Source organism: Pseudophryne corroboree, chromosome 9, assembly GCF_028390025.1.
Source record: "Pseudophryne corroboree isolate aPseCor3 chromosome 9, aPseCor3.hap2, whole genome shotgun sequence".
Lineage (NCBI taxonomy): Eukaryota > Metazoa > Chordata > Amphibia > Anura > Myobatrachidae > Pseudophryne > Pseudophryne corroboree.
The window spans coordinates 349707974-349722290 of NC_086452.1; the positions used below are offsets into that span (position 1 = coordinate 349707974).

The following is a 14317-nucleotide window of genomic DNA, read 5'->3' on the forward strand; positions in this document are numbered from 1 at the left end:
GCGGTTACATCCTTCCTGGCTTTGATCAGGATAGGGATGACTTCATCCGGAATGCCTTTTTTCCTTCAGGATCCGGCGTTCAACCGCCATGCCGTCAAACGCAGCCGCGGTAAGTCTTGGAACAGACAGGGTCCTTGCTGGAGCAGGTCCCTTCTTAGAGGTAGAGGCCACGGATCCTCCGTGAGCATCTCTTGAAGTTCCGGTTACCAAGTCCTTCTTGGCCAATCCGGAGCCACGAATATAGTGCTTACTCCTCTCCATCTTATCAATCTCAGTACCTTGGGTATGAGAGGCAGAGGAGGGAACACATACACTGACTGGTACACCCACGGTGTTACCAGAGTGTCTACAGCTATTGCCTGAGGGTCCCTTGACCTGGCGCAATACCTGTCGAGTTTTTCCCAACGGTTTATAATCATGTGGAAGACTTCTGGGTGAAGTCTCCACTCTCCCGGGTGGAGGTCGTGCTGAGGAAGTCTGCTTCCCAGTTATCCACTCCCGGATTGAATACTGCTGACAGTGCTATCACATGATTTTCCGCCCAGCGAAGAATCCTTGCAGCTTCTGCCATTGCCCTCCTGCTTCTTGTGCCACCCTGTCTGTTTACGTGGGTGACTGCCGTGATGTTGTCCAACTGGATCAACACCGGCTGACCTTGAAGCAGAGGTCTTGCTAAGCTTAGAGCATTGTAAATGGCCCTTAGCTTCAGGATATTTATGTGAAGTGATGTCTCCAGGCTTGACCATAAGCCTTGGATATTCCTTCCCTGTGTGACTGCTCCCCAGCCTCGCAGGCTGGCATCCGTGGTCATCAGGACCCAGTCCTGAATGCCGAATCTGCGGCCCTCTAGAAGATGAGCACTCTGCAACCACCACAGGAGGGACACCCTTGTCCTTGGTGACAGGGTTATCCGCTGATGCATCTGAAGATGCGACCCGGACCATTTGTCCAGCAGGTCCCACTGGAAAGTTCTTGCGTGGAATCTGCCGAATGGGATTGCTTCGTAGGAAGCCACCATTTTACCCAGAACCCTTGTGTACTGAGACTTGGCTCGGTTTTAGGAGGTTCCTGACTAGCTCGGATAACACCCTGGCTTTCTCCTCCGGGAGAAACACCTTTTTCTGGACTGTGTCCAGGATCATCCCTAGGAACAGAAGACAAGTCGTCGGAACCAGCTGCGATTTTGGAATATTGAGAATCCAATCGTGCTGCCGCAACACTAACTGAGATAGTGCTACACCGACCTCCAACTGTTCCCTGGATCTTACCCTTATCAGGGAATCGTCCAAGTAAGGGATAACTAAAATTCCCTTCCTTCGAAGGAATATCATCATTTCGGCCATTACCTTGGTAAAGACCCGGGGTGCCGTGGACCATCCATACGGCAGCGTCTGAACAGATAGTGACAGTTCTGTACCATAAACCTGAGGTACCCTTGGTGAGAAGGATAAATTTTGACATGAAGGTAAGCATCCTTGATGTCCCGAGACATCATGTAGTCCCCTTCTTCCAGGTTCGCAATCACTGCTCTGAGTGACTCAATCTTGAATTTGAACCTCTGTATGTAAGTGTTCAAAGATTTTAGATTTAGAATCGGTCTCACCGAGCCGTCCGGCTTCGGTACCACAACAGTGTGGAATAATACCCCGTACCCTGTTGCAGGAGGGGTACCTTGATTATCACCTGCTGGGAATACAGCTTGTGAATGGCTTCCAAAACTGTCTCCCTGTCAGAAGGAGACATCGGTAAAGCCGACTTTAGGAAACGGCGAGGGGGAGACGTCTCGAATTCTAATTTGTACCCCTGAGATATCACCTGAAGGATCCAGGGGTCTACTTGCGAGTGAGCCCACTGCGCGCTGAAATTCATTGAGACGGGCCCCCCACCGTGCCTGATTCTGCTTGTAAAGCCCCAGCGTCATACTGAGGGCTTGGCAGAGGCGGGAGAGGGTTTCTGTTCCTGGGAACTGGCTGATTTCTGCAGCCTTTTTCCTCTCCCTCTGTCACGGGGCAGAAATGAGGAACCTTTTGCCCGCTTGTCCACGAAAAGACTGCGCCTGATAATACGGCGTCTTCTCATGTTGAGAGGCGACCTGGGGTACAAACGTGGATTTCCCAGCTGTTGCCGTGGCCACCAGGTCTGAAAGACCGACCCCAAATAACTCCTCCCCTTAATAAGGCAATACTTCCAAATGCCGTTTGGAATACGCATCACCTGACCACTGACGTGTCCATAACCCTCTACTGGTAGAAATGGACAACGCACTTAAACTTGATGCCAGTCGGCAAATATTCCGCTGTGCATCACGCATATATAGAAATGCATCTTTTAAATGCTCTATAGGCAAAAATATACTGTCCCTATCTAGGGTATCAATATTTTCAGTCAGGGAATCCGACCACGCCAAGCCAGCACTGCACATCCAGGCTGAGGCGATTGCTGGTCGCAGTATAACACCAGTATGTGTGTAAATACATTTTAGGATACCCTCCTGCTTTCTATCAGCAGGATCCTTAAGGGCGGCCATCTCAGGAGAGGGTAGAGCCCTTACAAGCGTGTGAGCGCTTTATCCACCCTAGGGGGTGTTTCCCAACGCACCCTAACCTCTGGCGGGAAAGGATATAATGCCAATAACATTTTAGAAATTATCAGTTGTTATCGGGGGAAAACCACGCATCATCACACACCTCATCATTTAATTTCTCAGATTCAGGAAAACTACAGGTAGTTTTTCCTCACCGAACATAATACCCCTTTTTGGTGGTACTCGTATTATCAGAAATGTGTAAAACATTTTTTCATTGCCTCAATCATGTAACGTGTGGCCCTACTGGAAGTCACATTTGTCTCTTCACCGTCGACACTGGAGTCAGTATCCGTGTCGGCGTCTATATCTGCCATCTGATGTAACGGGCGCTTTAGAGCCCCTGATGGCCTATGAGACGTCTGGACAGGCACAAGCTGAGTAGCCGGCTGTCTCATGTCAACCACTGTCTTTTATACAGAGCTGACACTGTCACGTATTCCTTCCAACAGTTCATCCACTCAGGTGTCGACCCCCTAGGGGGTGACATCACTATTACAGGCAATCTGCTCCGTCTCCACATCATTTTTCTCCTCATACATGTCGACACAAACGTACCGACATACAGCACACACACAGGGAATGCTCTGATAGAGGACAGGACCCCACTAGCCCTTTGGGGAGACAGAGGGAGAGTTTGCCAGCACACACCAGAGCGCTATATATATACAGGGATAACCTTATATAAGTGTTTTTCCCTTTATAGCTGCTGTATGTTTAATACTGCGCGTAATTAGTGCCCCCCCTCTCTTTTTTAACCCTTTCTGTAGTGTAGTGACTGCAGGGGAGAGACAGGGAGCTTCCCTCCAACGGAGCTGTGAGGGAAAATGGCGCCAGTGTGCTGAGGAGATAGGCTCCGCCCCCTTATCGGCGGCCTTATCTCCCGTTTTTCTATGTATTCTGGCAGGGGTTAAATGCATCCATATAGCCCAGGAGCTATATGTGATGCATTTTTTGCCATCCAAGGTGTTTTTTATTGCGTCTCAGGGCCCTGCACCTTCAGTGACCGGAGTGTGAAGTGTGCTGAGAGCAATGGCGCACAGCTGCAGTGCTGTGCGCTACCTTGTTGAAGACAGGACGTCTTCTGCCGCCGATTTTCCGGACCTCTTCTGCCTTCTGGCTCTGTAAGGGGGCCGGCGGCGCGGCTCCGGGACCCATCCAGGCTGGGCCTGTGATCGTCCCTCTGGAGCTAATGTCCAGTAGCCTAAGAAGCCCAATCCACTCTGCACGCAGGTGAGTTCGCTTCTTCTCCCCTTAGTCCCTCGATGCAGTGAGCCTGTTGCCAGCAGGTCTCACTGAAAATAAAAAACCTAAACTAAAACTTTCACTAAGAAGCTCAGGAGAGCCCCTAGTGTGCACCCTTCTCGTTCGGGCACAGAGATCTAACTGAGGCTTGGAGGAGGGTCATAGGGGGAGGAGCCAGTGCACACCAGATAGTCCTAAAGCTTTCTTTAGATGTGCCCAGTCTCCTGCGGAGCCGCTATTCCCCATGGTCCTTACGGAGTCCCCAGCATCCACTTAGGACGTTAGAGAAAATGCTCTATTCCTGGACTTTCCTGGTAATGTATGTTTGCCATCACCTGCGGTGAAACACCTTTCTTATCAATTACCCAGCTCACCACAGGTGATGGCAATCATACATTACCAGGAAAGTCCAGGAACAGAGCATTTTCTTCCTCATGGAGAGGGTCAGGTAGGCAAGTCGGATGTAAATGTAGTGGTGAATACAATTAAGGCTTATTTTATGGTTTCACAGTGTATCTAAAGGGTTAATGTCCTTGTGCTCCTAACTGTCAATCACCTAGTGGGGTGATTGCCAGTGGGCGGGGCATCACCTCAGAGTGGGTCATGTGACTACTAGAGAGGGGTGGAGAGGTGCTGTGAGTGTAGCTGGGGGAGAGACTGCATATCCCTTGGTGAGAGGACAGAGTTTTTTGCTGCTCCGGCCGTCGCCCGCATTAGAGCTGAGCGGTATACATTGCGGCGGCCGGAGGGGGCTTAGTGTGTGTAGCCAGAACAGGGCTTCCTTACTGTAAAGGTGGTGACAGCAACATTGAGACTCGGCACTGTTCATAGAACCCGGCATCAGCGCTAGTCAACTCACCCAGCAGTATTGGAAGGGCGCATCTATGACAGGGAGACAGAGAGGGTTCCTTCCTACCTATTACCGGCACAGACTCTGACAGCTACAACAAAGAAGCCAGGACCAGCAGCAGAGGCTCCATTCTGTGTGGCTGTAAGTGTAAGGGAGGAGTCGGGGGAGCAGCCTGCAGCAGCATCACTAGATCGTAGAAGTGTGAGTGTATAATCCAGCCATTTATATTACCCCTACACTAAGCACAGCAAGCCATAGGTGACTATGGTACATAGTCAATTTCATATTGGGACTAAGGACTCCAGGGCTAGGCCGCAATAATGGCTATTAAGCAGGAGGATAGTAATGGGTCACAGTAGTCAGAGTGACCTATAATTACAGTTCCATGTATGGCTTAATCATAGTGCTAAGGAGAAGGTAGAAAGCACTGGGTATATATATGTAACAGGAGGAGTGGAGTGAAACTTGAACTGTTTAACGCTTCATAAATAGTTTTCTCTGACGTCCTAAGTGGATGCTGGGACTCCGTAAGGACCATGGGGATTAGCGGCTCCGCAGGAGATTGGGCACAACTAAAGAAAGCTTTAGGACTACCTGGTGTGCACTGGCTCCTACCACTAAGACCCTCCTCCAGACCTCAGTTAGATTCTTGTGCCCGGCTGAGCTGGATGCACACTAGGGGCTCTCCTGAGCTCCTAGAAAGAAAGTATATTTTAGTTTTTTTATTTTACAGTGAGATCTGCTGGCAACAGACTCACTGCAGCGAGAGACTAAGGGGAGAAGAAGCGAACCTACCTAACTGGTGGTAGCTTGGGCTTCTTAGGCTACTGGACACCATTAGCTCCAGAGGGATCGACCGCATGGAACCGGCCATTGATGTTCGGTCCCGGAGCCGCGCCGCCGGCCCCCTTACAGAGCCAGAAGCAAGAAGTGTTCCGGAAAATCGGCGGCAGAAGACTTCAGTCTTCACCAAGGTAAGCACTAGAGATGAGCGGGTTCGGTTTCTCTGAATCCGAACCCGCCAGAACTTCATGGTTTTTTTCACGGGTCCGAGCAGACTCGGATCTTCCCGCCTTGCTCGGTTAACCCGAGCGCGCCCGAACGTCATCATGACGCTGTCGGATTCTCGCGAGGCTCGGATTCTATCGCGAGACTCGGATTCTATATAAGGAGCCGCGCGTCGCCGCCATTTTCACACGTGCATTGAGATTGATAGGGAGAGGACGTGGCTGGCGTCCTCTCCATTTAGATTATAAGAGACTGAGAGAGATTTACTGGAGCTGACTAGGAGGAGTACTGTTACTGTAGAAGTGTAGAGACTGAGTGGAGAGAGTTTACTAGTGAGGACAGTGCAGTTTACTTTATAATCCGTTCTCTGCCTGAAAAAAGCGATACACAGCACTCAGTGACTCAGTCACATACCATATCTGTGTGCACTGCTCAGGCTCAGGCCAGTGTGCTGCATCATCTATTATCTATATATAATATTATATATATCTGTCTGACTGCTCAGCTCACACAGCTTATAATTGTGGGGGAGACTGGGGAGCACTACTGCAGTGCCAGTTATAGGTTATAGCAGGAGCCAGGAGTACATATTATATTAAAATTAAACAGTGCACACTTTTGCTGCAGGAGTGCCACTGCCAGTGTGACTGACCAGTGACCTGACCACACTGACCACCAGTATAGTTAGTAGTATACTTATATTGTGATTGCCTGAAAAAGTTAAACACTCGTCGTGTGACTTCACTTGTGTGTTTTTTTTTTTTTTATTCTATAAAAATAAAACTCATTCTGCTGACAGACAGTGTCCAGCAGGTCCGTCATTATATAATATATAATATATACCTGTCCGGCTGCAGTAGTGATATATATATATTTTTTATATCATTTATCATCCAGTCGCAGCAGACACAGTACGGTAGTTCACGGCTGTGGCTACCTCTGTGTCTCTGCACTCGGCAGGCAGTCCGTCCATAATTGTAATACCACCTAACCGTGGATTTTTTTCATTCTTCTTTATACATACATAGTTACATAGACATCTTCTCTTTATCAACCAGTCTATATTAGCTGCAGACACAGTACAGTACGGTAGTTCACGGCTGTGGCTACCTCTGTGTCTGCACTCGGCAGGCAGTCCGTCCATAATTGTATACCACCTAACCGTGGTTTTTTTTTCATTCTTCTTTATACATACATAGTTACATAGACATCTTCTCTTTATCAACCAGTCTATATTAGCTGCAGACACAGTACAGTACGGTAGTTCACGGCTGTGGCTACCTCTGTGTCTGCACTCGGCAGGCAGTCCGTCCATAATTGTATACCACCTAACCGTGGATTTTTTTCTGTCTTCTTTATACATACATAGTTACATAGACATCTTCTCTTTATCAACCAGTCTATATTAGCTGCAGACACAGTACAGTACGGTAGTTCACGGCTGTGGCTACCTCTGTGTCTGCAGTCAGCAGGCAGTCCATAATTGTATACTAGTATCCATCTCCATTGTTTACCTGAGGTGCCTTTTAGTTGTGCCTATTAAAATATGGAGAACAAAAATGTTGAGGTTCCAAAATTAGGGAAAGATCAAGATCCACTTCCACCTCGTGCTGAAGCTGCTGCCACTAGTCATGGCCGAGACGATGAAATGCCAGCAACGTCGTCTGCCAAGGCCGATGCCCAATGTCATAGTACAGAGCATGTCAAATCCAAAACACCAAATATCAGAAAAAAAAGGACTCCAAAACCTAAAATAAAATTGTCGGAGGAGAAGCGTAAACTTGCCAATATGCCATTTACCACACGGAGTGGCAAGGAACGGCTGAGGCCCTGGCCTATGTTCATGGCTAGTGGTTCAGCTTCACATGAGGATGGAAGCACTCAGCCTCTCGCTAGAAAAATGAAAAGACTCAAGCTGGCAAAAGCAGCACAGCAAAGAACTGTGCATTCTTCGAAATCCCAAATCCACAAGGAGAGTCCAATTGTGTCGGTTGCGATGCCTGACCTTCCCAACACTGGACGTGAAGAGCATGCGCCTTCCACCATTTGCACGCCCCCTGCAAGTGCTGGAAGGAGCACCCGCAGTCCAGTTCCTGATAGTCAGATTGAAGATGTCAGTGTTGAAGTACACCAGGATGAGGAGGATATGGGTGTTGCTGGCGCTGGGGAGGAAATTGACCAGGAGGATTCTGATGGTGAGGTGGTTTGTTTAAGTCAGGCACCCGGGGAGACACCTGTTGTCCGTGGGAGGAATATGGCCGTTGACATGCCAGGTGAAAATACCAAAAAAATCAGCTCTTCGGTGTGGAGGTATTTCACCAGAAATGCGGACAACAGGTGTCAAGCCGTGTGTTCCCTTTGTCAAGCTGTAATAAGTAGGGGTAAGGACGTTAACCACCTCGGAACATCCTCCCTTATACGTCACCTGCAGCGCATTCATAATAAGTCAGTGACAAGTTCAAAAACTTTGGGTGACAGCGGAAGCAGTCCACTGACCAGTAAATCCCTTCCTCTTGTAACCAAGCTCACGCAAACCACCCCACCAACTCCCTCAGTGTCAATTTCCTCCTTCCCCAGGAATGCCAATAGTCCTGCAGGCCATGTCACTGGCAATTCTGACGAGTCCTCTCCTGCCTGGGATTCCTCCGATGCATCCTTGCGTGTAACGCCTACTGCTGCTGGCGCTGCTGTTGTTGCCGCTGGGAGTCGATGGTCATCCCAGAGGGGAAGTCGTAAGCCCACTTGTACTACTTCCAGTAAGCAATTGACTGTTCAACAGTCCTTTGCGAGGAAGATGAAATATCACAGCAGTCATCCTACTGCAAAGCGGATAACTGAGGCCTTGACAACTATGTTGGTGTTAGACGTGCGTCCGGTATCCGCCGTTAGTTCACAGGGAACTAGACCATTTATTGAGGCAGTGTGCCCCCGTTACCAAATACCATCTAGGTTCCACTTCTCTAGGCAGGCGATACCGAGAATGTACACGGACGTCAGAAAAAGACTGACCAGTGTCCTAAAAAATGCAGTTGTACCCAATGTCCACTTAACCACGGACATGTGGACAAGTGGAGCAGGGCAGGGTCAGGACTATATGACTGTGACAGCCCACTGGGTAGATGTATGGACTCCCGCCGCAAGAACAGCAGCGGCGGCACCAGTAGCAGCATCTCGCAAACGCCAACTCTTTCCTAGGCAGGCTACGCTTTGTATCACCGCTTTCCAGAATACGCACACAGCTGAAAACCTCTTACGGCAACTGAGGAAGATCATCGCGGAATGGCTTACCCCAATTGGACTCTCCTGTGGATTTGTGGCATCGGACAACGCCAGCAATATTGTGTGTGCATTAAATATGGGCAAATTCCAGCACGTCCCATGTTTTGCACATACCTTGAATTTGGTGGTGCAGAATTTTTTAAAAAACGACAGGGGCGTGCAAGAGATGCTGTCGGTGGCCAGAAGAATTGCGGGACACTTTCGGCGTACAGGCACCACGTACAGAAGACTGGAGCACCACCAAAAACTACTGAACCTGCCCTGCCATCATCTGAAGCAAGAAGTGGTAACGAGGTGGAATTCAACCCTCTATATGCTTCAGAGGTTGGAGGAGCAGCAAAAGGCCATTCAAGCCTATACAATTGAGCACGATATAGGAGGTGGAATGCACCTGTCTCAAGTGCAGTGGAGAATGATTTCAACGTTGTGCAAGGTTCTGATGCCCTTTGAACTTGCCACACGTGAAGTCAGTTCAGACACTGCCAGCCTGAGTCAGGTCATTCCCCTCATCAGGCTTTTGCAGAAGAAGCTGGAGGCATTGAAGAAGGAGCTAAAAGGGAGCGATTCCGCTAGGCATGTGGGACTTGTGGATGCAGCCCTTAATTCGCTTAACAAGGATTCACGGGTGGTCAATCTGTTGAAATCAGAGCACTACATTTTGGCCACCGTGCTCGATCCTAGATTTAAAGCCTACCTTGGATCTCTCTTTCCGGCAGACACAAGTCTGCTGGGGTTGAAAGACCTGCTGGTGAGAAAATTGTCAAGTCAAGCGGAACGCGACCTGTCAACATCTCCTCCTTCACATTCTCCCGCAACTGGGGGTGCGAGGAAAAGGCTCAGAATTCCGAGCCCACCCGCTGGCGGTGATGCAGGGCAGTCTGGAGCGACTGCTGATGCTGACATCTGGTCCGGACTGAAGGACCTGACAACGATTACGGACATGTCGTCTACTGTCACTGCATATGATTCTCTCAACATTGATAGAATGGTGGAGGATTATATGAGTGACCGCATCCAAGTAGGCACGTCACACAGTCCGTACTTATACTGGCAGGAAAAAGAGGCAATTTGGAGGCCCTTGCACAAACTGGCTTTATTCTACCTAAGTTGCCCTCCCACAAGTGTGTACTCTGAAAGAGTGTTTAGTGCCGCCGCTCACCTTGTCAGCAATCGGCGTACGAGGTTACATCCAGAAAATGTGGAGAAGATGATGTTCATTAAAATGAATTATAATCAATTCCTCCGCGGAGACATTGACCAGCAGCAATTGCCTCCACAAAGTACACAGGGAGCTGAGATGGTGGATTCCAGTGGGGACGAATTGATAATCTGTGAGGAGGGGGATGTACACGGTGATATATCGGAGGGTGAAGATGAGGTGGACATCTTGCCTCTGTAGAGCCAGTTTGTGCAAGGAGAGATTAATTGCTTCTTTTTTTGGGGGGGTCCAAACCAACCCGTCATATCAGTCACAGTCGTGTGGCAGACCCTGTCACTGAAATGATGGGTTGGTTAAAGTGTGCATGTCCTGTTTTGTTTATACAACATAAGGGTGGGTGGGAGGGCCCAAGGACAATTCCATCTTGCACCTCTTTTTTCTTTTCTTTTTCTTTGCATCATGTGCTGATTGGGGAGGGTTTTTTGGAAGGGACATCCTGCGTGACACTGCAGTGCCACTCCTAGATGGGCCCGGTGTTTGTGTCGGCCACTAGGGTCGCTAATCTTACTCACACAGTCAGCTACCTCATTGCGCCTCTTTTTTTCTTTGCGTCATGTGCTGTTTGGGGAGGGTTTTTTGGAAGGGACATCCTGCGTGACACTGCAGTGCCACTCCTAGATGGGCCCGGTGTTTGTGTCGGCCACTAGGGTCGCTAATCTTACTCACACAGCTACCTCATTGCGCCTCTTTTTTTCTTTGCGTCATGTGCTGTTTGGGGGGGGTTTTTTGGAAGGGACATCCTGCGTGACACTGCAGTGCCACTCCTAGATGGGCCCGGTGTTTGTGTCGGCCACTAGGGTCGCTAATCTTACTCACACAGCTACCTCATTGCGCCTCTTTTTTTCTTTGCGTCATGTGCTGTTTGGGGAGGGTTTTTTGGAAGGGCCATCCTGCGTGACACTGCAGTGCCACTCCTAGATGGGCCCGGTGTTTGTGTCGGCCACTAGGGTCGCTAATCTTACTCACACAGCTACCTCATTGCGCCTCTTTTTTTCTTTGCGTCATGTGCTGTTTGGGGAGGGTTTTTTGGAAGGGACATCCTGCGTGACACTGCAGTGTCACTCCTAGATGGGCCCGGTGTTTGTGTCGGCCACTAGGGTCGCTTATCTTACTCACACAGCGACCTCGGTGCAAATTTTAGGACTAAAAATAATATTGTGAGGTGTGAGGTATTCAGAATAGACTGAAAATGAGTGTAAATTATGGTTTTTGAGGTTAATAATACTTTGGGATCAAAATGACCCCCAAATTCTATGATTTAAGCTGTTTTTTAGTGTTTTTTGAAAAAAACACCCGAATCCAAAACACACCCGAATCCGACAAAAAAAATTCGGTGAGGTTTTGCCAAAACGCGTTCGAACCCAAAACACGGCCGCGGAACCGAACCCAAAACCAAAACACAAAACCCGAAAAATTTCAGGCGCTCATCTCTAGTAAGCACAGCACTGCAGCTGTGCGCCATTGCTCCTCATGCACACCTCACACTCCGGTCACTGATGGGTGCAGGGCGCGGGGGGGGGGGGGGGGGCGCCCTGAGCAGCAATATAAACACCTTGCCTGGCAAAATCATTACAATATATAGCCCCAGAGGCTATATATGTGATAAATACCCCTGCCAGAATCCATAAAAAAGCGGGAGAAAAGTCCACGAAAAAGGGGCGGAGCTATCTCCCTCAGCACACTGGCGCCATTTTCTCTTCACAGTGCAGCTGGAAGACAGCTCCCCAGGTTCTCCCCTGTAGTTTTCAGGCTCAAAGGGTTAAAAAGAGAGGGGGGGCACTAAATTTAGGCGCAATATTGTTTATACAAGCAGCTATTGGGGGGAAAATCACTCAGTTATAGTGTTAATCCCTGCATTATATAGCGCTCTGGTGTGTGCTGGCATACTCTCTCTCTGTCTCTCCAAAGGACTTTGTGGGGTCCTGTCCTCAGTCAGAGCATTCCCTGTGTGTGTGCTGTGTGTCGGTACGGCTGTGTCGACATGTGGGATGAGGAAGGTTACGTGGAGGTGAAGCAGAGGCCGATAAATGGGATGTCGCCCCCTGTGGGGCCGACACCAGAGTGGATGGATAGGTGGAAGGTATTAACCGACAATGTCAACTCCTTACATAGAAGGCTGGATGACGTAAAACAGCTGTGGGACAGCCGGCTTCTCAGCCCGCGCCTGCCCAGGCGTCTCAAAGGCCATCAGGGGCTCAAAAAAGCGCCCGTTACCTCAGATGGCAGACACAGATGTCGACACGGAGTCTGACTCCAGTGTCGACGAGGTTGAGACATATACACAATCCACTAGGAACATCCGTTACATGATCTCGGCAATGAAAAATGTGTTACGCATTTCTGTCATGAACCCAAGTACCACATAAAAGGGGTTTTATTTTTGGGGAGAGAAAGCAGCCAGTGTTTTGTTCCCCCATCAGATGAATGAATGAAGTGTGTAAAGTAGCGTGGGTTCCCCCCGATAAGAAACTGGTAATTTCTAAAAAGTTACTGATGGCGTACCCTTTCCCGCCAGAGGATATTTCACGTTGGGAGATATCCCTTAGGGTGCATAAGGCGCTCACACGTTTGTCAAAAAAGGTGGCACTGCCGTCTTAGGAAACGGCCACCTTGAAGGAGCCTGCTGATAAAAAGCAGAAGGCTATCCTGAAGTCTGTATATACACACTCAGGTTATATACTGAGACCTGCAATTGCCTCAGCATAAATAGTGCTGCTGCAGCGTGGTCTGATACCCAGTCAGATAATATTAATACTCTAAGACAGGGATAATAGTTTGCTAACATAGAGCATATTAAAGACGTCGTCTTAGATATAAAGGATGCACAGAGGGATATTTGCCGGCTGGCATCCAGAATTAATGCAATGTCCATTCTGCCAGGAGGGTATTAGAAACCCGGCAGCGGACAGGTGATGCTGCCTATAAAAGGCACATGGAGATTCTGCCTTATAAGGGTGAGGAATTGTTTGGGGATGGTCTCTGGGACCTCGTATCCACAGCAACAGCTGGGAAGAAAATTTTTTACCTCAGGTTTCCTCACAGCCTAAGAAAGCACTGTATTTTCAGGTACAGTCCTTTCGGCTTCAGAAAAGCAAGCGGGTCAAAGGCGCTTCCTTTCTGCACAGAGACAAGGGAAGAAGGAAAAAGCTGCACCAGCAGTCAGTTCCCAGGATCAAAAATCTTCCCCCGCTTCCTCGGAGTCCACCGCATGACGTTGGGGCTCCACAGGTGGAGACAGGTGCGGTAGGGGCGCGTCTCGGGAACTTCAGGGACCAGTGGGCTTGCCCACAGGTGGATCCCTAGGATCTGCAAATAGTATCACAGGGATACAGGCTGGAGTTCGAGGCGACTCCCCCTCGCCGTTACCTCACATCAGCCTTGCCTGCTGTCCTCGGAGAAAGGTAGTACTGGCGGCAATTCACAAGCTGTACTTCCAGCAGGTGAAATCAAGGTACCCCTCCTTCAACAAGGCCAGGGTTACTATTCCAAAATGTTGTGGTACCGAAACCAGACGGTTCGGTGAGACCCATTCTAAAATTGAAAGCCTTGAACACTTATATACGAAGGTTCAAGTTCAAAATGGAATAGCTCAGGACGATTATTGCAAGCCTGGAGAATTTCATGGTATCACTGGACATCAAGGATGCTTACCTGCATGTCCCTATTTACCCTCTTCACCAGGAGTACCTCAAAATTGTGGTACAGGATTGTCATTACCAATTCCAGACGTTGCCGTTGGTCTGTCCCCGGCACCGAGGTATTTACCAAGGTAATGGCCGAAATAATTATCCCGTACTTGGACGATCTCCTTATAAAGGCGAGGTCCAGGGAGCAGTTGTTCTGCGGAGTAGCACTATCTCGGGAAGTGCTACAACAGCACGGCTGGATTCTGAATATTCCAAAGTCGCAGCTGGTTCCTACGACGCGTCTACTGTTCCTGGGTATGGTTCTGGACACAGAACAGGATAAAAAGGGTTTCTCCCGGAGGAGAAGTCCAAGGAGTTGTCGTCTCTAGACAGAGACCTCCTAATACGTATACAGGTGTCGGTGCATCAATGCACGCGAGCCCTGGGAAGGATGGTAGCTTCTTACGAAGAAATTCCATTCGCCAGGTCCCATGCAAGGATTTTCC

The 14317-nt window shown here is 49.2% G+C and overlaps 1 protein-coding gene across 5 annotated transcripts in view; it reads left to right on the forward strand.

Moving 5' to 3' along the window:
- Positions 1-14317, forward strand: part of TMPRSS6 (transmembrane serine protease 6) — a 377861-nt gene that overhangs the window by 153931 nt on the left and 209613 nt on the right. Inside the window, exon 1 of one of the 5 annotated variants that reach the window (XM_063940659.1) lies at positions 4461-4820. The exons of 3 other annotated variants lie outside the window; for them this stretch is intronic. The gene's annotated coding sequence lies outside the window, so the exon portion shown is untranslated. Of the gene's footprint in view, positions 1-4460; positions 4881-14317 lie in introns of those variants that run through there. One more of the 5 variants, XM_063940660.1, reaches the window with a different exon arrangement.